The sequence below is a fragment of the Ambystoma mexicanum genome, chromosome 1p, assembly GCF_040938575.1.
Source record: "Ambystoma mexicanum isolate Mex_15411 chromosome 1p, UKY_AmexF1_1, whole genome shotgun sequence".
Taxonomy (NCBI): domain Eukaryota; kingdom Metazoa; phylum Chordata; class Amphibia; order Caudata; family Ambystomatidae; genus Ambystoma; species Ambystoma mexicanum.
In genome coordinates this window covers 869,733,574-869,758,822 of record NC_090921.1, presented here as the reverse complement: position 1 = coordinate 869,758,822, position 25,249 = coordinate 869,733,574, and positions in this window count along the sequence as shown.

The window sequence follows — 25,249 nt, the reverse complement described above, 5'->3', positions numbered from 1 at the left end:
TGAATTCCTGGCAGGAAGATAGCTGTAAATATCACTGCTGTTCGGCTGAACAGCTTATACTCATCTGGAATATCATGATATTCTTCAACTGATTTTTCTGAGAAGTAATTCTCTCTCTTTTGTCTGTGTCTGCTGAGTGATCTTTTCTTTGTCAGGTGTGCATCCATCTTAGAGGGAATCTGTTTTCTGTAAGTCCCTTTGTGATGATCCACAGGCCCAGTAGTGGTTCATCATGACTGCTGATCCTTCCTTCATGGCTGGGACATCCAAAACTCAGCCACACTTGAGATGTTCTCCAACTTTGATTGTTGCCATTATTTCTGAAACATAAGGATGCATTTTTAATGGGCAATATATGCAAGGGTCCCCCCTCATCGTCAACCCATGTTAACAATCCTGCAGTCTTAGGGAATTGGTCTTTGCATTCTTTCTCTGCGTTCATCAAAACATCTTCCCATTGTCCTGTTAATGGTAGTGTTTTACACACAAGCAATCCATCAGCTCATCCCTCAGGAGTGAGCACTGCTCATTTAATTCGTAGCTGGCCTCTTTCCCAGCATTCTCGAATTTCCTCCCCAGTCTTGTCTTCACATTGGTGCATCTTATTTTCTTCTGTCTGGATTACTGCTTTATTCCAGGCTGTTCATATTTTATAATTCAATGCTTTGTCTCTTTTTCTCTTGACGTTATATCTTGTGTGTTATCTTCTTGACAACTTTTTATTCTCCCATACTATGGATGCTGTTCTGCCTGGAATTAGAATGTGTAAGGTGCGTCAGGCAATGTGCCTTTTCCACTGATACTTCTGTTTCTATGAATATTTTAGTTGTTCCCAAAGCATAAGGTGTAATGGATAATGGACATATAACATCTTTCATCTGACATTCTTCTCCCCACCTTTTCCATGTGCTGAGCTATAGATTATTCTTTAAATGAGCCGAATTGTCAAGATATCTATTTATATTTTCATGGTTCTCCTCAACATCCCTTTTAAATCGAGACCATAGATGTTTAGTTATGTTATAGGAAAAACTGCCTGTGCCTCCAGTGGGACCAATAGTAGTTGTTTCATTAACATCCTCCATATCTGTATTGTCCTTTATGATATCTCTAAACATCATCATAATAAGGAGACAACAACAAACCCTAATACAAAATGATATCACAATTATTACGCCATGAAAACCTTTTGACTTTCTGGATGGTAGTGAATTTCTGAAATTTTTAAACCTTTTCATGTTGTGTTTACTTTAATATGCAAATCTGCTGTCTCCTTTTGGATCACACATTTATCCGAAACTGTAAGATAATTGCCACTATTACTCAAAAATTATGTGATTGTTCTTTGGATTACTGAGAAATGTCCTTATATTTGCATATCGTCCCATTAGAGCTGGATAAGACAGCAATATGTAGGGAAAAACAACATACGAAAGTGTGTGTATAGTATCCACAATAGGTATCATGAAAGATGAAATGTGCTTCTTTTCTTCTGGCTCCGGTTCTTCTGCCTTATTGTTCCTTGACCCTATCTATAAAAGAAGAAAAGTTCCCAGCATAACTGCAAGTCTATGTATTCTTTGTCAAATTTTGAAAAGATTGATCCCTTGTTTAAAGTGCTTTTTTGTACTCATCATTCTTCTTGTCCTTGCTTCTTGGTCATCGAATGAGTCAGCATGCGCAGGACTACTTTTCTTGCTTAACTTTGGGCAGCTGAAGGAGGGGTCAGTGCGTCTCCTTTATGATTTGATATAATGTAAATGCAGCCAAACTCGTCACCCTTTTAACTACAGTGGGACTAGCTTCCTCCTCCGCGTGTTGACCTTCAAAATGAGGTGTGCTCCAGGTACGCATGAATTTCCCTACTAGCACCTGGTCTCCTGGACACAAAATAGGCGGCTGCAGTAAATCCTCAGAATCACTGGATTGATTGTCTTTGTCGCTTCTTTTTGACCCCTCCCTTCTGTTTTTGACCTGCTGAGATAAGAAAGAAATACTTGCAGGTATTGCTAGGTAATCGTGCATCTCATCTCCTAATGCCTTTGCTACACTCTGGGCATTAGTTCTTACCCTAGTTGGAGGAGAAAGTGGGGTTCTCATACAGCATCCAGTCACCAACTAATGAGGTGTTAGATGGTGATCTAAGAAAGGCCGATTTCTCAGGGCATGTAGGGCAAGGGGTAGAAAATGTAGCCATCCCACTTTTAAGGTTATTTTGAGCTTCGCTATTCTTTCCTTTAATAGTTCCTTTAATAGTCCATTTAATCTATCACAGATTTCATTCGCCTGTGGGTGATACGCAGAAGAAAACTTGTGCTTAATACCTAATAGGAAAACTATTTGTAAAACATCTCATTTACAAAATACGGTCCATTGTCAGACCGCAAAACTTCGCTCACACCCCACCTGGGGAACACCTCACACGCAGGGAACTTGGTGGCACACGAGGCATCAGGGTGCATGCATAGACCTGCCTTGATACATCTAGAAAAAGGACATACTACGACCAGCATATATATGTAACCATTGCATTTCTGTAACATACCCAAATAATCCATATGTAGATGATGAAATGGTCCATTGCTTCTAGGAATTCCTCCACTTACTGTGTGCAAAGTGTACCCGGCAGTAAATTTCTGGCACACAATGCAATTTACAATGAACTATGCAACATGTTCTAACAGATTGGGCAAAAACCATTCTTCTGCAATTGTACCAGCAACACTCTCTCCAGTCGTATGTGCTGGGTAGTGATGCTACTTCAGCGGTACTCTCAATAATGCAAGAGGCATAATTGGCTTTCCAGTGCTATTTTTTGTCCAGATTGCCTCACTGGGGGACAAAGAAAAGCACGCTTTTACCATAGATCCTGTTCTTCTTGTGGGGCTTGACCTTGTATCTCAATGAACTGGACAATAGACAGTATGTTAAAGCCCTCCTTTGCTAACAGGTATCGTCCTGTCATCTGTTTAATATCTTCTACTTCATGACTGTACATGGGTGCACAATAGGCTGCTTTTTTGGCCTCTGAGTCTGCGGCTTCATTTCCGTAGGGGATTAAATCTGTTCTTTTAGAATGTGCTGTGTATTGTACGACTGCTAGGGTCAATGCTTCTATAAGCCTATCTAACTGGGCGCTGCATGTTGCACTGGAGTGCTGTCTGCGAGGAGGAAAGCCCTTTTTTTCCAGCATGATAGACCTGCATGCGCGGTTGATGTCACATAGGTGGAATCAGAGCACACCATCACTTCATCCTCAAGTCTCTACAACGCTTCAATGAGCACCACTAATTCTGCAACCTGTGCTGAATAATTCTAAAACAATATCATACTTGTCACTACCTCATATTCACCATCTCGATTCAGCTTTACTACCGCTGCTCCAGTATACCTTTCCCCAGTTTTCTGGTCAGTTCTTGATGACCCATCAAAGAAAACAATCTCCCCCTCCCGAAGACATTTTCTCTCTAACTTGGGGAATATCATTATAACATTCAGTATACGTTGTGCAATTATGTACATAATCATCCTCTCCTACTGGTTCTGCTACAAACGTTGCTGGATTTACTGTCTTTCATCTAACCTCATATCTTGATGCTCTTTGCGTAGTCAATGTACTTTTAGGTTTCTCCAAAATCACAAATAATGCATATTCTACAAATAACGTTATTGGGCACCCCATTGTTATGCTTGGATCCTTTTCAATTGAGAATGTAGCAGTATCTAAAGATTGCTCACAGGGATAGTTTCCCTTCATAACTGGATCTAAAGTCCCACTATAATAGGCTAATTGTTTGTGTTCATGCCCTACTGTTGTTTTTTGTGTGAGGATTGCTATCATGACTTCTCAATTTGAATGTGAAAATAAATACAATTCTTCATTATAATCTGGGACCCCTAACACAGGGACTTTACTGATTGCCTTTTATTAATTCTTCAAATCCTTCAGTCATCTCATCTGTCCATGTTATTGTGCTATAGTCTACCTGTGCTTATTTAAGTCCCTTTAAAAGTCGACAAATGTATGTACTGTAATCGAAAAAAAAAACAGGCCCTGCAGTAGTTACATAAGCCTAGAAACTGTTGCATTTCCGTAACTGTTTTAGGTGCTACGGTTTTCATGATTGCTTCTGCTCACTCAGGTGTCACTTTTCTCCCTTCATGAGAGATCAACTGTCCAATGTACAAGACCTCCTCCTGACAGTATTGTAACTTCTCTTGTCTACCTTGTATCCTTTCTCTGAGAGTATAGTTATAAGTTTAATTGAGTCTTTTCTTATCTTCTCTGAATCTATCTGTTCATCTACTACTGGCACCATCCCTCCAAACCTGGCTAGACGTGTGACATAATATGGTATCGCTCATCCAATATTATACTTTGCAATATAATTATTATTATGATTTATGTCACGTTTTGAATATTCAATGATTTGGAATCTATTGATGCATTCATGTTTGATCACTGAATGTGCAACCTTGACAACGACCAGGGGTCGAAACACGTGTCGGCTGGTTTTCTTTTTTCACTAGAGAATAAAACTATCATACTTTGTATGAATTGGACTTTTGGAACATTTGTTTGGACTCTCTTAAAGTATTGCATTGATTAAGTCTGGTTTTGAGCGTGAGATACTCTCCTGAAGCACAACATTTTTCTTTAATTGAGTCTTCTCTGCATGTTTCCTCTGTCTTACTACACTCCAAAATGTCATCCACATACTTGATTATTACACTTCTGAGTTGGACATTATTCAAGTCCATCTGGAGGACTCTCTAAAAGGTCCAAGGGGAAACAGTGTGCCACTGGGGCAAACAAGTATGTTTCAGGCGGGTATTTCTATACAAAAAAGAAGTCAAATCTTGTGAGTTTTCATGAAGGGGAATTGAAAAGAATTTATTTTTAAATCTATAACTGTGAAATATTTGCCCTTAGATGGAACGTTACACAGTATTTTTGTGGGAATTGGAATTAATGGAAATTCAGCTTTGACTATATTGTTTAAAGGGCAAAGGTCCTGTATAAATCTCCATGAACCCCCTTGAATTTCTTCATGTTGTACATGACCGTGTAACATGGTAAATCTGATGGCACTAATATGCCTGGCTTCATTATAGTGGAAATGGTCTCAAATATACCTTCATCTGCTTCTCTGGACATGCGATATTACTTTGCTCATGGCAAAATGGCTCCTGGTTTTAGATTAATTTGAACTGTTCCTATGCCTTTTAATAGACACACACCATGTGGGCTTGTGGTCCATACAATCTTTGGCACTTTCTCTAAGTCTTCCTGGAAGAATGAAGGTCTTCTTTTTCCCAGTGCCTTTCTTTGCGGTATTTCTATATTCTTTACTTTAATCCAATAAGTGAGACTTATAAAAAACACTAGTTCATGTTCTGCCTAGTCATCTCTAAACAGTTCTTCATCTGTCAAATCTGTTACCCTGTATGCTTCTCTGAGGGCTATCAGTGTTCTCCATCCTCTTCCCTCATCATCTGTCCCATGAAGCATCACTGTTTCTTTTGTGACCAATGCTGCTTCTAAGGGGATAACCTGCCTTTCTTCATCAACCATGGGAATCTCTGGATCTAAACAAGAATTCATCAGGTGTTCTCAATATTTTACCTGCCAATCTGGGCAACAATGATAATAAAACAGTCACTCCATACAAAAATACCTCTGGATTTAAAGGAATGACTCGCAATGCCTTCTGGTTTGTAAAGGCTAATATAAACTCTCCCACATTCATATAGTGTATCTCTGGAGTAGAACACACTATTCCTTTGTCGTTAAAAGATATTGGGCCTTATCACGAGTTTGGCAGTAACCCTTAAATGCAGCGGTAGCACTATTACCGTCTCATTTAAGGGTCTGCCAGATCATGACCTTGGCGGATTCCCCCCAGCTCTTAACTGGGGGGGAAGGAAATCCGCGGCAAATTTGTTGATTTTCAGTGTGTTTACCTGCCGGGGGAAATCCGCCAGCGGTAATAGCGCACATTTTCCCCATTGGGCCCAATTGGGAATGAGGAATTCCCAAATGGGCCCAATGGGAAATGGGCAATAACCGTTCTGCCAAACCCGTGATCCAGCGCTAATAGCACCTGGGGGTTTGGCCGTAGGGCTATTAGCGCCGGCGCTACTCATGATGAGGCCCATTGTCATGTTAAGCTTTGTCATCAAGTCACGTCCTAATACGTTAACAAACATCTGCCTAGAATATAGTAATGCCATTGACATATCATGTTCTTCTATACAGATTGGCAATTTGTCTGTAAATGGAACTAAACCCATCGCCCCAGGGAATCCTTGAGCATTTATGGCAGTACCTGACATTGGGTAATTTCCCTCAGGGACACAGGAACGAGTGTCTCTAGTGTCTACTAGAAATGAGAATGTCTTGCCTCCTATCGTTACCTTGACCCTTGGTTGCTCTTGGGGGTCTGGTGACACTGATAGTACTGAACACATCAAGTCGCTCTATGGGCTGTCCTATTGCGGGTATACATGCATCCCCATACCTGTGAAAGGATTTCCTTCTATCACATTCACACTCCCCAATGTGGGTGCAGGTGCTTGTTGGGCTCCTGGTGTCATGTTCCTTTGTGGTACTATTGCCTGGTGTGTGTGCCTGCTGGGGTTGTACCTGCTGTGTTTCCATGGGTGCTTGATGTGGTTGCCCTTGTGGCGATTTCAATTGCAATGCTGCTTGCTGCACTTGTTGGGGTTGCAGCGCATATGCTTTAGCCTGTGTGTGATCTTGGACATAATATTCCTGTGGTTCTGTGTTATATTGTATGATACTGTGGAGCAAAACCATCCCACCTCTTTGAGCTTTCCAATTCTGCAGCATGCCTCCTCTAGATCTGCGTGTTCTGGCTATGTGTCCTATTCTTCATCAATTACAACATTGTTATGGCTGTCCACCATTAAATCCTCCTCTTCGCTCAGGTTTTTGAAATCCACCCTGTCCTCCTCCTCTAGGCCCATTCCCTCTTCCTCTTCGCCATAAATTGTACCCACCCTGATCCATGGGGTATGTTACATTCGTTTGCTGCTCTTGTTGCACTTCCTGTTTCACCACACCCTTGTTACTTGTCCATACTGCTCCCTCTATAATGAGTTTGGATAACTTTTTCTGGACTTACTTTGCCTCTTCCTGCTTTCTGCCCTCTGCTTTCTTTTTATACTTCTCCTGTAACAATTGGCAGTGATGCATGATCGTCAATTGTATGTCTGGCGATGGCTTTTGCTTCCATTCCCTCCGGTTTCTTTAATTGTTGTTGCCCTTGACACAAAATGTGGTAAAATAATGCCACCATTTAATCCTGTTGCTAACGCATCTGAATACGCCTTTTTAGGTTCTTCATCCTCCCCCATTTTCCTAGTCATAATCACACCCATGTCTGATGTATTGGGATATTGTACTCTGAGCGCCCACCATACATCTGCTCTGCAATTATTAAATGGCGCTCTGTCATGTGTTGTGTTTTGTCAGGTCACACCTGTGTATCATTCTCGCTTCCAAATTATGTCAGCTCTCTCCATCACTGATGTCATCCTTTCATTAATCAATTTTCCTGCACCGTAAATGACAAACTCGCCAATTTATATCTTAAATTATCTTTGGCCTTTTGTGACCACAGTATATATTGTGGTCATCCTCCCCCTTCTCCAATAATAGGAATTGTGGAAATCCCGGTCCATAAACAAACTTGCCAACATTCCTCATCTTCCAGGCAAGGCTAGTCTCACCTGTTTGTCTCATTCCTGGTAATGCCCTTAATATGCTTGTATAAGGCAGGGATACATCCCCTGTACTATGCAATCTTGCTTGTAGTCGCTCTGTGTATGGTGTTGGTTCTGGTGTTTTTTTCTGTAGTGTCCTCTAGGGCTGACCATTTTACCATTTTTCTACACTTCATTCTTTTGAAAATATGCATGCGATCTCTCTTCTCACCCTCTCATTCTCCTCCCTTTCTTAGTCTGACAGCATTATACCCCAACTCATATGGCTTTTGTCCTTCTCCGCATCATCATGATCTAATCTGTTTAAAGACAGTGTTCTGTGCTTGTCTGTTATGATGTCATCTGCTCTCCCTTCAGTTCCCCTTGATAGAGATCCTTCTACGTTTTCTAGGGTTCTATGCCTGTCTTTATCCTTTATTTGCCTGTATAAATTCCCAAGTCTATGCACTATATCTTCTGTATCCTGCTCAACAGCCCCTGTGGGACTGTTGTTACCATCTTCCTCCAATCATTCTTGTGCATCAAACTGCACTATGTTCTTATGACATCGATATTCTATCTCGTCATCTTTGAATCCCCTACCCCTGTTCATGTTTTCCTCTCTTCTCGTCATCTCCCTCAATTCATCTTCCACTTGCCTTCTTTCCAACCTATGTACTTTAATTCTTTGGGCTTCTATTTCCTCTCTTTTCTTCTCTTCTAATCTCTCCTTTTCATTCATTACCTTGTATCATCTTCATTCTTCCCTTCATTTGCATTCTTTATCCCTCTCTTCTTTCTATGCTCTTTCCGCTCTCTTCTCTTTTTTTTCCCACTCTACACTTTCCTCTCTTTCTCAAAGCCCATCAATGCCCTTATCATCTAGTTTAAGCAATATCTGGCCTCCCATTCATTCATTCTGCGTTATTGTATTCCTTACCTGTGTCCTTTATTTATTTCTGCTTCTTTGCTTCCTCCTCTATCTCCATCTGTTGATCTTGTCTGTCCTTTCTCTCATCACGCTGTTTGCTTTCATTGCGGTCGAGATATATTTTCATTCTTTACTTTTGCTCTCTTCCGCATTATCCCCTCTGCTAAAAGCAGGGGGCTCACATGTCGGATTAACATAACCCGACGCTGCTTGTAATTCCTTTAAAGTATAGAATCCCGTCTTCTCTGTTTTATACTCCCTTTTAAGATGATTAAAAATCCACTCCATCCTCAGCTGGATCTTCTTCCTCACTCCGGTACATCTTCCATAGTTCTAAAATGGCCAGCCTTTTCTTAACTTCCCTTATACGTGGCATGCCAATATGTTGTCATATGCTGAAATATGGCTTTTGACAGCGTACCCTCCTGAGGCCACGGCATTAACATTTTATTAGTCGTGCCTCAGACCCATTCCAAATAATATTTCCTTATCTTCACTATGTATATCGGCAATGTCCTGCACATCTGTAAAAGAGGATTGTTCCCATGATGACGAGTCAGTTTCATCTGTCAATACGTACTTGTTCTTTTATTTGATTCTTTATTTTGTCAAATATGCAACACTGATTAAATGGAGCAGGCACCATCAATCGGCGCTTATAATCCCCAAACTATGTTAAACACTTTTCTTTTTTAAAATTTGTTCTTCTATTATACGTATTTTAAGAGTCTCTTCTTTATTTATATATTAATTTCCTTTGATTTTTACCCTCCTGATTGACGTCAATCTCTTGGTCCAAATGTTCACCAATCTCCTTACTTTTTTCACTATTTTTCATATTTATTAGTCTAGACACAACAACAGCTTTATATTGACGTAGTTATAACCCAACACTTGTTGACTTTTTCAATTTTACCTTTTTACGTATTATTTACAACACAGTCCCTCCCCCTATTTTTGCCACCTTTGTTGTTCTACTTACATCCGGCTCAGCTCGAGTCCCTCGTCATCGACTCTCCCTCAACAGACCAGTTTGTCTTCCATCCACGGGGCACCTGCGGGGACCAGATAGGAATTCCGTCAAAGGGGGACCTGCCAACCATATCAATATGATGGTGGTGAGGGGGTGGGAATTAGTGAGAAAGTATTCATCTGATCCTCTACAGTACCTATGTCCTTTTCTTTGGCCTGTGCTTTCTTTAGAATGGCGGACCAGGGGTAACTATGGTCATTCAGAGGTCAGGTGCATGCTGGGAAAACTCGGGTCTACCAACCTGGTTTGTAACTCTGAGTTGTGCATAATATGGATCGGATGACCTGCCTGTTTTTAATTTGTGAAATCACCAGCATAACTCTGTTCCTTGGATCCTGTTCATGTCTCTCGCTTTTTCCACCATTGTTTTCTAAATATGCTGCATTTTATATGCAACAAAGAGAATGCTCCGGTGGGACATTTAGATCATTTTTTGGGCAGGAAGGAGTATCAGACTCCTGGAGCACCTCACATTCATATGCCTTTATGGGCGTGAGTCGCTCCAAAGTTTGGTGAAGATATGGACAGCACAGTTGTGGAGTTTAGAGGACTTAAGTTTATAAATGCGACTGTGCAGTAAATATTGCCAAAGAAGATATAAGTGCAAAGGGAAATATTACACATATTAAGCTGTTAGGTGAACAGAGTCATGTCTTCTATAGAAGACATGACACTATGTGATTGAAAATCACCCAAAACATGTACAACCTCAAACGTGATGAACAGTCGCAGTTCATCAATGACTGCAGTCGCGTCATAGCTCTGCTTTGAAGTGTGAAGATCGATGTTCCGTATGTACCAAACAACTTTACTGTTGTTGCATAGTATGTTACTGCTTATCTGACCAAATCTGCAAGGAGCAAAGCAAATGAGGTGTGGGCTGATTTCATAGCAGATAAGAGCTTTGGTCAGACGGTGTTCAGATTTGGCATCACAATGCACTATCCCGTCAGTGTGGTGTATATATAAGTATGTTTGATTTGTATTACTTGAACCTTGTTGAAATGTACCCATATTATTACAGAGCCTGATCTTGTTATCTAATTCTGGGCTATGTTGTTTTAACTTTGCAATGTTCTAACTTTTTCCATGGATGACTTGATTTGTTCTACAGTGTGTGTGTATTATACAATTTCTAGTTTATTTTTATGGTTCTGTACTGAAATAAAGTTACACATGGTGATATTTCCTCTATGTCAACGACAGAAAATACATTTACGAAGAAAACCCTTAATCTTCCCATTAGTGCTCCTACTATTTCATTACTAAACAGGCTTTAGAGAATTTAGATTTGTGGCTATTTCCAAAACCCTTTTTTTTGGGTCTGCCTACATTGTTTGGCTAATCTGGATTTTAACAATAAAATGTTTAAAGTCGTAGCTGAGTTGACCAATGGCAAAACCTGCTAACTGTAGAGTCATTTATATAATTTATTGCAAATAATAGGGATGCTACATGTTTTGACTGATAACATCACTCTTTCAGAAGAAACTAAAATGGTTGTTAAATCCAAAATGGATAATTTGTTGCTAGAACCCCTGATCCTTGGTTCTGTCAATCTATCAAACATTCTCTCAAGTTTCCCTGGGTATTTGGCTTTTAAAACCAATCTGGACCCTGAATATTATCTTAACTATATGTTAACAAGCTCTAAAAGAGTGTTATAAGGTACATTTATATTGAATATATTTCCTGTTGCAGCATTTAACCACAAATGGTCTCAGTTTTTGTATCGATGTGTATGCTCTGCATAAAGCCACAGTCTAGGGGGATGTCATTTTTGCTGTTTTTAGTTTTCTACAAAGGGCTTGGCAAATTTGATCGAAAGCCATCACCTGAATCAATTGCAGTTTTTATTATAATATAGATTGAGCTCTATTGTTGCTATCATTCAAAAATTGCACTTGTATGATGCTAAAATGTAAGCTTTCATTTGTCTTGCATCCTGCCATATAATTTATATAATTGTGGTGGAAATATAATCACTCACAATTCCGTTGGATTGGTGAACAATTAATTGGTAAAAATCAAAAACAGAACAGAACCAATGACAGCACGAGAATTCAGTGCAAGTGAGACCCCCCTCCCCTCCATGCACCGTTCTCTTAAACCGAAAGGAACACATGCGCTTCAATGGAATGGGTGATCCCAAAAGGGCAAGTCCTCACCTTTAAACAATATTTCTGGCGGAGAACAAAGCCTCATTATACAAGCCTTTGACACAAGCGGCACTTGTTTGTGCTAGTTAGTGTTATCGGGGAGGACAACATACCATAATACAGTTAGTCAAGGTGAATATACTCCTTAAAGGTTCACACACACTCTGAGGCATGAGAGGACGCTTGCAATATGATGACTTCCGTCTACTTCAGAACTGGTATTGCATAATCGATAATAAAGGCACTTATTGCGTTCTGAAACACTTGTGTACGAGCGTGATAGAAATAAAATAACAATTCACTTACAACCCATCGACAAACAGGACAGACTTAGATTTATAACTACAGCTATAAGCAAATTCTAACCAATAGATGCACCTGAAGCACCAAATAACCATAGAATCCATGACCCAAAAGTCCAGAAAGCCTCAGGACTGGTGTGAAGTAGGCATACAGTGTGACGTATGTGGGTGTTATCAGTAAAATTGCTTGTGTAATTTGTTATGAAAGTGCAGCACTAATTTTTCACGTCTGCACAGACTTCTGCTTGTGAGGCCAGAATAATATCTAGAGCCATAGGGTACCATAGTTCAGATAGCTACTGTTCCCGGGACAACAAAAACAAGGAGGATGCTCTGGCATTTGCAATATTTTCCACAAACCGTGACAGCTGAGTCTAATAATTTCGATCTCAACCATAAGGGATGGTAACAAATATCCCACCCTGCAACAAAGTTTTCCCAAGCAGTGCTTCCCCTAGGACGGGGCTGAGCTGGAATAGGGGAGTGTGAAGGGCAGAAGTTTAGCCCAGGGGCAACGTGTTTGTCTTGAAAGCACACACAGGTTTGAATCTGGATCCCATGCTTAGAAACCACAACACTGGTATTAAGCATGTTATAAATGAACAATTAAATAAAATAAATTAAATAAATACATACATGATACACTGCAGGCAGAATTTACCACATGCAAAAATGTGCTCCCCAATTGATGGGCAACCAGTTGTAAGCTGTGTTCCCACAAATAAAGTCAGTTCCAGAATATGTAGCGTACCCGGACTGGAAGAATGAAAACCTTTGTTCAAAGCAAATGTGACATTATTAATCACAATATACTGACATTTTCTAGTATCCATGGCCAAAGAACCTGGATTAGTTTAACAGAAAAGATCAATGGTTGCGGAGGAAAGATGAAGTGCTACTGGTTTAGTGCATACTTGGTCTGGAGGGGGACATTTGGAGGGCCAGTAAAACCTAAGTGGAAATGAGCATCCCTACAAGGTCCAGGGCCCTGGGACTGGGTATGAAACTCGATATCCAAACAGACATCCCCCCCCACTAGAGAGCGTTTGGTGCAATAGGAAATCAGGAGGATAAATCATGTGGCAGATGGGTAAAAACCCAACAATCTGTCAGATTAAATATACAGGCATACTGCGAAGAGAGGTGTAAATAAGTATTTTCACTGAGAATCCAGGGATGAGCAGAAGGACCGTCACTCTCATGGAAAGTGGTACGGAAAGTGTCTGTCACAGTGAAACAAGAGTACATCAATATTCAAACAACAACAACAATAACAGAAATATAACCGGACACTGTACACACCAGGTCCACTCCTCGAATGTCCTGGATCTGAAATTGGTTTGTACCCTCAGGATAACAGTTTGTGGCTTTGCATACCGTGTTCAATTTAGTTCATTAGGGCACAAGAAACAGGCAAATGAAATCAGCTGGACCAAACACCCTATTACAAATGTGTGGGTTCTGTTAATATGCAACAACATACAATGTACATATCAATGTTCCAAAGTTCCAAAGTTCCACCAGCACTCAGGTAATGCACAACAAAATCCAAGGATCACAGTTTATCAGAAGTTCCAACTATGAATCCAAACTACAGAAATCTGAGGTACCAGAGCCAGGCAAATGTAAAGGTCATTGTAACAAAAAGAATGACCAACAAATGATAGCAGCAATGGCCATAATCTGCAGGTGCTGGTGAATCAACCAGTACAATGCCAATTTAGGAGAATTGATCATCTTTGAGGGGTTAAATCCAGAGGCGAGTGACCTGGTCAGTTCCCACTTTTTTCAAAACTACTGACTCTCTGGTATCTTTCCATGGGATCACAGAGTATACCTCTTGCAGGTTGCATTCTGATGGCCAGAGGGGTCAGGCCCTGAAGATGGTATAACAACTGTGGTGCCTAAATTGGGGTCGTTATCTCTAGGGCTTTGACTGATGAAGGAGCTTAGCAGCAGCTCCCAAAAAGATCTCACTGTGTGTAAGAGATTCAGAAACTGCAGATCCTGATTCAGCACGTGAATGTATTGACTCATTGAGGGTGTGCCCTTACCTTCTGATACTTATCACTCTGTTCCAGGAACTATGGATGAGTCTGACAACAGCAAACACTCTGAGATGTCACTGGAGGTGGTTTTGGTGGTAGCGTTGTAACTGGATCCAACACGAGGAGGATCTGTGGATGGACAGCTGATGTCACTGGGGCAGTGACTTTGTGACAATGTGCCACATGTATCCAAGACAGGATACTGGCAACATTGACTGCCAAACTAGTGATCAACTGAACCTGAATGGGACCACGCCACCTTGGCTGAAGCATGGACTTCAAGTGATGGACCTTCACCAGGATCCAGTGTCCTGGCTGTAGAGGATGGCAAGGTCCAGCTTCCAGCTCGGGCAGAGCTTCACAGATCTGGGCATGAAGAAATTGACCAGTTTTAATCAACATGTGACAATATTTGATCAAGGTGTCATCCGTCAATGATAGATTTTGAATGTGGGGAACTGCTAGGGGTACAGTTCCTATTGTCATGGGGCGACCAGTGAGGATTTCATGAGCTAACAGTTTGTGCTTACCCTGGTGGTTATTATGCATAGCAAAGAAAACCAGAGGCAAGGCATAGAGCCATTTCAACCCTGTCTCCTTACACACTTTGGACAGCATCAACTTCAGATTGCTGTTCTGGCATTCTACATGCACGCTTGAGCGTAGGTGATAAGCACAATGGAACTGCTGAATTATTCACAGAGCTTTGCAAACATCTCTAATAACCTGACCAGTAAAATGGGTACCTTGGTTGTGGTCTATACTAAGGGGCAATCCAAACTGAGGTATAAATTCAGCTAAAAACCTTTTGGCCACAGTAACATCAGCTGCTTTTCTACAAGGATACGTCTCCACCCACCCAGAAAACCCTTCCATCAGGACTAAGCAGTGCTTTTTAGTCATACACACAGGGAGCTGTATTAAATCTGTATGAACGTGTTCAAATTGAAATGCTGGTACAAGACACGCAGCCAGCTTTGTGCAAGCTCTCTCCAGTTATACATTAAACATATCACACAATTTTCACAATAACTCTCAGCTATAGAGGCTAAACCAGGAGCCATCCAATCCTGATTTAAAAAAAACAATCATGGCGTTTATACGGAAATGAGCCACAACGTGAACTTCACGGACCACATAAGAGAGAAGTACGTTTGGAGCCACCAGGCAGTGGTCTGGGGAACGTCATAGGGAGTCCACTCCTAATCTGCCATTAAGTTGAGTCAGGGTCACCTCTTTGGCATCTGGGGCTTGATGTTGAAGGATTGCCAGAGTGGAAAGGGGCGGCATAGGTGACCTTGGATCTGCCCACCCAGAAAACCCTTCCATCAGGACTAAGCAGTGCTTTTTAGTCATACACACAGAGAGATGTATTAAATCTGTATGCACGTGTAAAAATTGACATGCTGGTACAAGACATGCAGCCAGTATTGTGCAAGCTCTCTCCAGTTATACATTAAACATATCACACAATGTTCACAGTAACTCTCAGCTATAGAGGCTAAACCAGGAGCCATCCAATCCCGATGTAAAAAAGCAATCATGGCATTTATACTGAAATGAGCCACAACGTGAACTTCACGGACCACATATGGGAGATGTACATTTGGAGCTACCAGGCAGTAGTCTGGGGAACGTCATAGGGAGTCCACTCCTAATCTGCCCTTAAATTGAGTCAGGGTCACCTCTTCTGCATCTGGGGCTTGATCTTGAAGGACTGCCAGAGTGGAAAGGGATGGCATAGGCGACCTTGGATCTGCAACACAAACAAGAACTTCATTAGGAGCCAGCAGGCCCTTTCAAGGCTGCTGAGTCAAATTCACCGTCTGCTAAATCATTTCCATGCACCGTGAATTACTAAGAGGAGTCATGTCACTTACATTTCACTATGGCTATTTCTGCAGTAAGTAACAATACATTCAATAGAGTTGAAACATATTTTCATTTAATATTGGGGTGCCCATGTAAGTTAAATATCCACGCTGCTTCCAAAGAATTCCGAAGTCGTGGACCACCATGTGGGTGTACCTGGAATTTGTAGAGTTAGCAGCTGATCTATCTCGGACCAGAGTACATGCACGGGTGAGAGCCAGGAGTTGAACGACTTGAGCTCATTTTGCCAGAGGGAATCGATAGGCTTCTAAAACAGTATGGGGGTACATACAGAATAATCAGAAATTAATACCCTCATTTCTGGCACACAGAAACACTATCCATCAATAAAAAGATTCAGGTCAGGGTCCAATAATGGTACATCTGATAGGTCAACACAGGGTGACAAAGTGACTCCAGAATCACCTGGCAGTCAGGGGGGTCCCCCTCCTCAGGGGTTGGTAATAGGGAAGCAGGGCTCAGAATGGAACAGCGACTCAGGGTTACATTGGCAGTAGAAATAAGCAACCTTTCAGATCTACTGAGTCAGGAGTTCAACATGTGATGCGTCTTTGCTTTAAGCAGCAACGTTAATACTGCATGGGGAACTGAATTTGTGACAGGATTCCCTTGTACCAGGGAGTGTATTTTCTTTCCCAACAGTGCAGCAGCAGTGATAGCCTGCAGACAAGCTGGGAGTATGGTTGCTATTAGATCTAAAGCTGCATATCACAGTGTAACTGAATCAACACAACCTGAGCAAATCCAATGCACTCATCACAAAATAGCTCAAAGCGATTGTTATAAACTGGCAAACCTAGCACCGGAGCCATCGTGAGTGCTTGCTTAATGGTGACAAAGGCATCTTCTGCTTCCTGAGACCATGGCATTGGCTTGGGGATCGAATCCTGTCTGAAGTTCTGAAGGTGCTTACCTACGGATACGATTCCCAGGCTCCCTTGCCTACAGAAATGTATTTTGCTGAGGAACTCCCTCATTTGCTTCTTGGTCTGTGGTTTAGGGATTTTCTGGATTGCTGTAATCTGATCCTCATGGCCCAAGTACCGCACATGGGGCAGACATAAATGTAATTTGTCTTTAGATGCCTTGTGACCTTGTAAGCAAGCGCTATCAACAGGACAAGTGAGCCTTCCTCACACGCTTCTAAGGAAGGTGAGGCGAGGAGCAGATCGTCGACATACTGCACCAGAGTCGACCCTTTATCGGAACCGTTCTGAATCAAGATCTTTCTTTAAAATCTGGGAAACAGGGTAGGGCTTTCTACTTAACCCATTGGAAGCCTAGTGAATATATGTTGTGTTTATTTATGGGTAAATGTGAATAAGTACTGAGTGTCAGGATGTATGGGTATGGTGAAAAATGGCAAACATAAATCTACTACAGTGACATATTTTGCTGTGTAAGGAATGCATAACAAAATTGTAGCTGGATTGGGAACAACCGGACAATCTGGTCACACTGCTGCTTTAACTGCACGCAAATTCTTAATAAAATGATAAACCTCTTTTCCTGGTTTTTTCGTAGGCAATAGAGGAGTTGTACAGGGCCTGCACATTGGTACAAAAATGCCTTCTTGGAGAAGGGATTCTATCACAGGATGAATACCTTCTTCAGCCTGTCATGAAATAGGATACTAAGGTGCACATGGCAAGGGCTTGGCAGGATTCAAAGTGATGTTAACTGTTTCAACATTAACCATATATTCAGTTTAATTTGCATGGGTTGACCATAATTTGTCCCAGACTCGAACCTACAGACAGTGTCAGTCCAGTCCCCAGAGTTGAAATGGGTCATTTTCTGTAATACTGCAAGCACCTTTCTCTGTGAGCAGGTCTATCAAGATATACACATTCAGGGGAACAGTAAATAGAACAGCTTAATTTGCAAAATAAATCTAATCCAAACAAATTTGCAGGGGAACAAGGGCTCAGCAAAATTGCATGTTGGTCAGAAATCGGGCCTATCATGACCATAAGTGCAGTGGGCAGAGGATGAGGTATTGGGGTCCCCCCTTTACACACAGCATTTACTACACCATCAGAATGCTTTGTCAGGGCAAACTCAGAGGCTTTTAGTGTGGATTGTGATGCTCCATGTGTCAACCAAACATGAAATATCTGACCAGCAAGAGTATAGTCAACGTATGGAGCAGTTGGATCAATCAAATAAGCAGTGCAACAGGCTAAGAGACCTCTTGTCAAACCTAAAAATCAGTTGCAGTAGTGGTGGTAGGGCCTGATACCTCACCATTGCAACAGGCATGGTTGGCTGTCCACCTCAACCATCATATTGTGGCCGGTGTGGGCACTCAGCTTACCAGTGGCCAAACTCTACAGAATAGTTACACTGATCACTGTATGGGTTTGTGTAATACCTCTCAGCAGTTTGCCCTGGTTCAATTGACTGGTGTGCTCCTCTCCCTCTTTCCTGTCCCTGCCCACACCCACCCGGACCAGATGGGAACCCCAGGGGAGGGTGTAAGTTCTGTATTTGCAATACCATGAGCTTAGCTTTGGTGTTTTTTTATTGTCTCTCGACTTTCTCATGAAAGTACTGTGCAGCTAATAATACGTTGACCATACACTTTCCTTCCCATCCTATCAATACTGCTGTAATTCCTTCTGATACCTTTTGTTATAAACCCATAACAAAATGAGGCACCAGGGTTGAGGCGCTATGACCGCAGATTAACAATACCAGAATATTGTTTGAAACATTGTTTCAAACATTCAAGGTATTCTGCAGGATTTTCTCCATTGTCTTGTCTACGTGCATTAATCTTAGACCAATCTGTCTTTCGAGGGTGAATTTTAGCAAAAGGTCTGTACCAGCCTATCAGTGAATGTTTTCAAATCCCTAGCATTAGCGGATTCTTCGACTGGCCAATTTGCATGCACCTTAGGCAATGTAAATGCATCTGTGGCCAGCCCAGCTCACAACAATTGATTCAAATCAATATACGTGGGATGATAGCAGTCAATGATGACCTGAAGTTCCTCCAGGAATGGAAGAGGATCATCTTGTATCTTTGGGAATCTCTGCACAATATTAAACAAATCAGTAGCTCTACATGGGTTGTGTGCAATTACTAAGGTATCACTTTCTCCCGGGAGCTGTCTGAGAATGGCATGCATCAGTAAATGGTATTAAGTGTTGTATTGAGGAACCCTTCAAAGGTGTCTGAGGAAGGCAAAACATGTTTTGAGATCTGAGCATGTATTTCAGGAGTGAACAGACTGACCATAGGATTTATTGGAGTGGACTGATGGTAAGTTGGCGGTTGAGTAGAGTCTGGGCAAGCCGGTGGTTGATCAGGTATAACATTTAAAATAGCAGGATTATAAGTGTTCAAAACATATTTGGGACTTTCATTTAATGGGGGCTCCCCTTAGGGTACAGGATATCATTGTTTGCACCTGAATGTATGAGCCGGTACCTGCAGGTTAGAGTACTCAGTTTTAAGGGATTTGACTAGCTCCTGGAGCTTTTCTTGAGCATCTTTCAATGCCCGGGTCTTGGATTCATTCTGTCTCTCAGTGCCTTTGGTATACCAATAGAGATAACCGTCCCATCGCTGTTGGTGTACATGTGCGCCTTTCATCTCTAATTCCTTATGTACATTCACTATCCTGTCTAAGTCGAATGTACCTTCCTGGGGAAAATGCTTAGGTGACTCGCTCTGTGTATATTCATGGCATTTCTCCAGGTACTCACATGATTTGGGCGAATATTGAGCAAACATGAAGTGTGCCGATCTTCCTTCTCATGAGGTCCGTTCCTCACTCTGTCTGCATTGGGGCGCTATTGAGTCCTGTGGCTGGTGGCGTGGGTAAGGACCAATAACTTTACTGCTCTGCCACATCTTTCCTCAGGCTCAGGTATCACCACCCAGCCTATGATCCTTCCTTGTTACAGAAATTTCAGAAACACCAGCAGGTGTTGGTCAAATTCAGATGACTGTGGGTTCACAGCCTATATCCCCAATAACACTATTCACAATGCAGATCGGCATTCAGCTTTACAGAGACATGGGTAGGTAAGGATCAAAGACAAGAAACATAATTGGTAGAAACATAAGCTTATTACATCTCCTGTACTAGGATAGAGAAGAGTGTGAAATATAAAGCGGGTTTGCAACTGAGGTGCATATTTAGGGTTTCAAGTAACAAGGTAAGGGATAAGGCAGGATAACCATAGGGCTCTCATCCAACATGTTTTCTTCACACTCAAACAGAACACATTAATCCTAGTCTCTAATCAATACTACAATACTCTGACCGGCCCAGTGGTCTCATATTTTCTTAAGTCATGAGGGAGCATGGATGTACTGTTTTTAAACTGCAGTGGCCAAACACTTTTACTTTTCCCTTACTTAGATAAGCAGTTCTATAGTCAGAGTACTTTCCCTCCTGTATTCTCAGATAATCACAACAGATTTCAAGCTTCAGGTTTCAGTTTTGGTTTTCTGATTTCAAATAAAAATATTTACTCCGACCCATTTCAGACAACACAATAAAAGACATAAAACATTAACACAATTATCTGTGTTCACCAACCCACGGTTTTTCGATTGGCTCTTTCTTCCATGCCTGATATGTCTGCCCTGCTCGAGTCTCCGGCCGCTTCAGCCAGTACTCCCTTCTGACAAAATCGCTTATCCTGGGCCCACTTGGACACTCAGAAGTGTACCCGGCTGCCCTTGGAACTGGCCGTAGAGCAGCAGGAACCCAATGTATTAAGGCACAAAACCTGTGGTGGAAAAATAACCACTCATGATTTGGTGGATTGGTAAACAATTTATTAATAGAAAGAAGTAACAAAACAGAACCAACAGCAGCACACGACTTTGGTGCAAGTGAGACCTCCCTGCCTCCCTCTGTGCACTGTTCTCTTATGCCCAAAGGAACACATGCATTTCAATGGAAGGGCTGGTCCCAACAGGGCAAGGTTTGACCTTAAAAGAACATTGCTGGCTGAGATTAAAGCCTGATTAAACAAGCCTTAGATGCCAGCTGTACTCTTTTGTGCTAGTTAGTGTTATCAGGGAGGGCGGAATACTGTACTACAGTTAATCAAGGGGAATATATTCCTTAAAGATTCAGACATGCTGCTTTTCCTTACAAAGTGGGAGCCTAAAACATGCTTACATATGCCAAAAGAGAAACACTTCAGAAGGGAGAGATGTGAAGCAGCACATCATTGGAAATACATGCACAGTACAATCTACAGTCTTGCCTCGCACAAGCAAGTAACAATGGTTTAAACATGAGAGTTTGCAGCGAATACGCTCAACATCATAATGCAGAGATATGCGATTGTAATTGTAATTGTTTATTTGTAAAGCGCTTATACACAAGTGAAGTGCTTCAAAGCGCTTCAAGACTGGACGGGAACAAGGAAATACAGTCATCATTCTTAGGCCTTGAAGATTACACATGATCTTAACAAAAATAACTAACATACTAGGCCTGAGGCATTTCAACTAGTGTAAGTGCATGACAGGAGGAGTAAGACAAAGGGGGGAGCAAAAGAGCCTCCAATCAATATACCATTGTACTGTGCCTAACGACTTGTCAGATAGTGAAAGTGCATGACAAAGAGTGGGGAGGGAAGGGGGGGAGTGGGAAAAGGACACACTGAGCAATAAACTACGTACTAGCCCTGGTGACATTTCAGATTGATTGGTGGTCGGTCGACACTACTACACCTATGATCGAGTGTTTCAGGTATAACCAAACAAGGGAGGGTAGACTGAGTGAGGATAGAACAGACAGACCTGCAAGGCCTAGCACAGTCACGGTTGTGCAAGTGCGCAGACAGGAAGTGCGAGGGGGGCAAGTGCACACAGTCCAGCAAGGGCCTAGGTTAAGTGCAGACTGGTTGCCCCTCTCGTGGAGCGAATTCCAAGTGAAGTAATGCCAAGCAGAGTGCAGAGGCCCGGCGGCAAGTGCAAAACTGGATGGGAAGCCTTGGATTTGTGAGGCTCTGGAGGTGCACCAGCTGACTAGTCAGCAAACTGGGCAGGTTGGCAAGAGAAAGAAGGCGGGGAGAAGAGAAAGGAGGTGAGCAGGGGAGCTGGAGAGATAAAGAGGAAGAAAAGAGGAAGGTCTTGAGGAGTTTCCAGAATTTAAGGAGATCCGACTCAAGATGGAGAGAGGCAGGGAGGCTGTTCCAGAGGGAGGCTCCTGCAAGGATAATGATCTACCCCCAAATATGTGTATGAAAAAGCATCTCACCCGCAGAGAGTTGGAGGAGGCCGAGCGGAGGGCTCTAGAAGGAGAGTATTTAGGAAGAGAGCATTGCAGGTAGTACAGAGTATTTGCAAGTGGAGTATATACATGTTTCAATTCCCAAACATTAGCCCACATAATGTATGCATTGGTTTCATTTATGAATTTTGTTTTTTCTACACATTTTTATGTAAGTGTCTTAGTTTCACAATCTGTTGTATAATGCTGGCACTGTACTTTTATGGGCTTTTCCCAAAATAAAGTTTATTGACTGACTACAAAAACAATGCTGGTAAATGCATCTCTGAATGGAAAATCTGCTGAACAGATTCCTCTTTCATAAGCACCATGCCAAAGGTATAGTTTGTACTTGTGCCCTGCTGCATCAGTATCCTGGTTTGCAGTGTCTGTTCTATCAGTGTCACTGATCAGGTTCAGAGGTCACAGGTGCCATCTTGACAGCTGCAGTGATAGCCAAGTCTCTGCCACACAGGGGCTGCATTTAGGATATGCATCCTGTTCCAGAAACAGCATACCTCTGAGGATCCTGCCCTGGTGGCAGGTTAGACTGTAAATATAAGCCACGTCTGAGTTATGGTACAGTGTTCAGCAACCCTCAGAGTTTTCCCAGCCACAGTAAATTGATATCACACCCAGTTCAGCTTTGGAAGGGTTATGTGTATTCATTCCAGACAACACTCCCCCTGCCTAGTGGCACGACTGTAGCCTTGGGGGATTGCCTTTCTTCGTTTCATTGCAAGGGCAGGTAACACCTTTTGCTCAGAGACAGCCAATCCACAGGAAGGTGGCATGAGAACAGGATTTAAAGGGAACACCCTTTCATAAAGGGCTAAGCCTCACACCAGGGTGCTGTATTGCTAATGTCCTTTGGTTCTATTGAGAAGGGAGTGGGCACAGTTAGCTTAGCCACAGGAACCGCGGTTGGATCCCTTCATGCGGATAGCTTTAGTACAATCACCCGTGGGCTTTTGACTTTAAAAGAATCGGTCTCACACCACTTAATTCAGTCATCTCTGGAATCCAACCCTGGAAGAAGATTTTGCTGGACCATGCTAAGAAAGCAACTCTTTCTAATGCCCTCCGACTCTGTTCCCTAACCATCACTAGGGACCATTGGGGGTGTACCCTACTGCTGGACACTGCTGCACCTCTGCAAGTCACCCTCTTTCCTTAGAACTGACTGCGTTGCAGGATCCCTGAAAGTGTATCTCATCCTTCACTGTGTTTGGAAGCCCGGAAAATGACTAACCTTGGCACTTGAGAACCTGTAGTGGGACTCACAGCTCCTGAAAGCCAGAACATCCAAGATCCCTTTGTTTTCAACATCGACCCATTGTGGACCGTGATTTGAGGGTGCTCGGCATTGAGTGAATCACCAGGACCTTTCAATGGGACCTTTGGCATTTAATGTTCGTTGAATCTCTGTATGCCTGTTCGAATCCATTCACCTCTGCACTATGCCAGCTGAAGCACACTATTGCCTTGGCTCCAACCAAAGAAGTACTGCTACTTTGTATTGCTTGGACCACCGCTCAGACCACCAACTTCTTCATTACTGCTCCTGCAAGTCGATTGACCCAACTCTGGTATCCCCCAAACAGCGACCACTGAGCCTCTGTGTTGTATCAACTTGCCTGCGCATCCTGGCACCAGTTCGCCACTGTCAAACCTTGACTGCCGATTGAACCTAGTGAGCATCCTGTCTGCACAGCTTGAGTTGATGCTTTGAGCATGCAGCTACCTTCCGTTTGACTCCAACTTGATGCTAGCTTGCTGCTGGACCATTGAGACTGCTGCATCCTCGAAATAAAAAGAACCAGCAAGCAACACTGAGAATCTTGGTTCGGCACCATCAAACTGCCAAAACATTTGCAAAGGTATTACTGATTGTTATCACCCCCTTTGTCCATCTTTGGGCCCTAGAGACTGGCTAAGTCGTTTGAATCCCTTTTTGCAAGTTCAAGACATATCATTTGGAACATTGTGGTAATTGTGGAAATTGTATGCTAGCCTCCACCATGTTTGGAAGGCCAGAAAAGGACTAACCTTGGCACTTGAGAACCTGGATCGGGACCCACAGCTCTTGAAAGCCAGAACCTCCAAGATATTTTGTTTTCAACATCGAACCACTGCGGACCATGATTTGAGCGTGTTTAGCATCGACCAAATCACCAGTACCCTTCGATGATGCCTTTGACATTTAATGTACTTTGAATCTCCATTTGCCTGTTCGACTACCTTCGCCACTGCACTATGCCAGCTGAAGCGCAATGTTGCCTTCGCTCGAATCAAAGAAGTACTACTACATTGTATTCTTTGGGCCACCATTGAGCCTGCCAGCTTCTGCATTACTCCTCCTGTAAATTGATTGACATGATCCTGGTGTCCCCCAAACAGCGACCACTGAGCCTCTGTGTTGTATCGACTTGCCTACACATTCTGGTACCATTTGGTCACTATCAAACCTCGACCGCTGAACTAACCAGGTAACCATCCTATCCGCACAGCTTGAGTAGATGCTTTCAGAATTCAGCTACCTTCCGTTCAACTCCAACTTGATGGTAGCTTGCTGCTGGACCATCACGACTGCTGAATCCTCAAAATGAAAAGAACTTGCACGGAACACTGAGAATCCTGGTTCTGTGCTGTTGAAACTGCCAAAACATTTGTAAAGATATTTCTGACTGATATGAGCCCCCTTTTGTCCATCTTTGGTCCCTAGAGATTGGCTAGGTCATTTTAATCCCTTTTTTCTGCAAGCTTAAAACATATCATTTTGAATATTGTGGTCTTTTAATAGTTTTTTCTCCCCAGGCCCATTACCAGGAGTGGTGCACCTATTCTATCTTTGCTTATTCTGTGTTTTACATGGGTGGGTTTTTACAGTGTTTTCCAGTTAGTTAT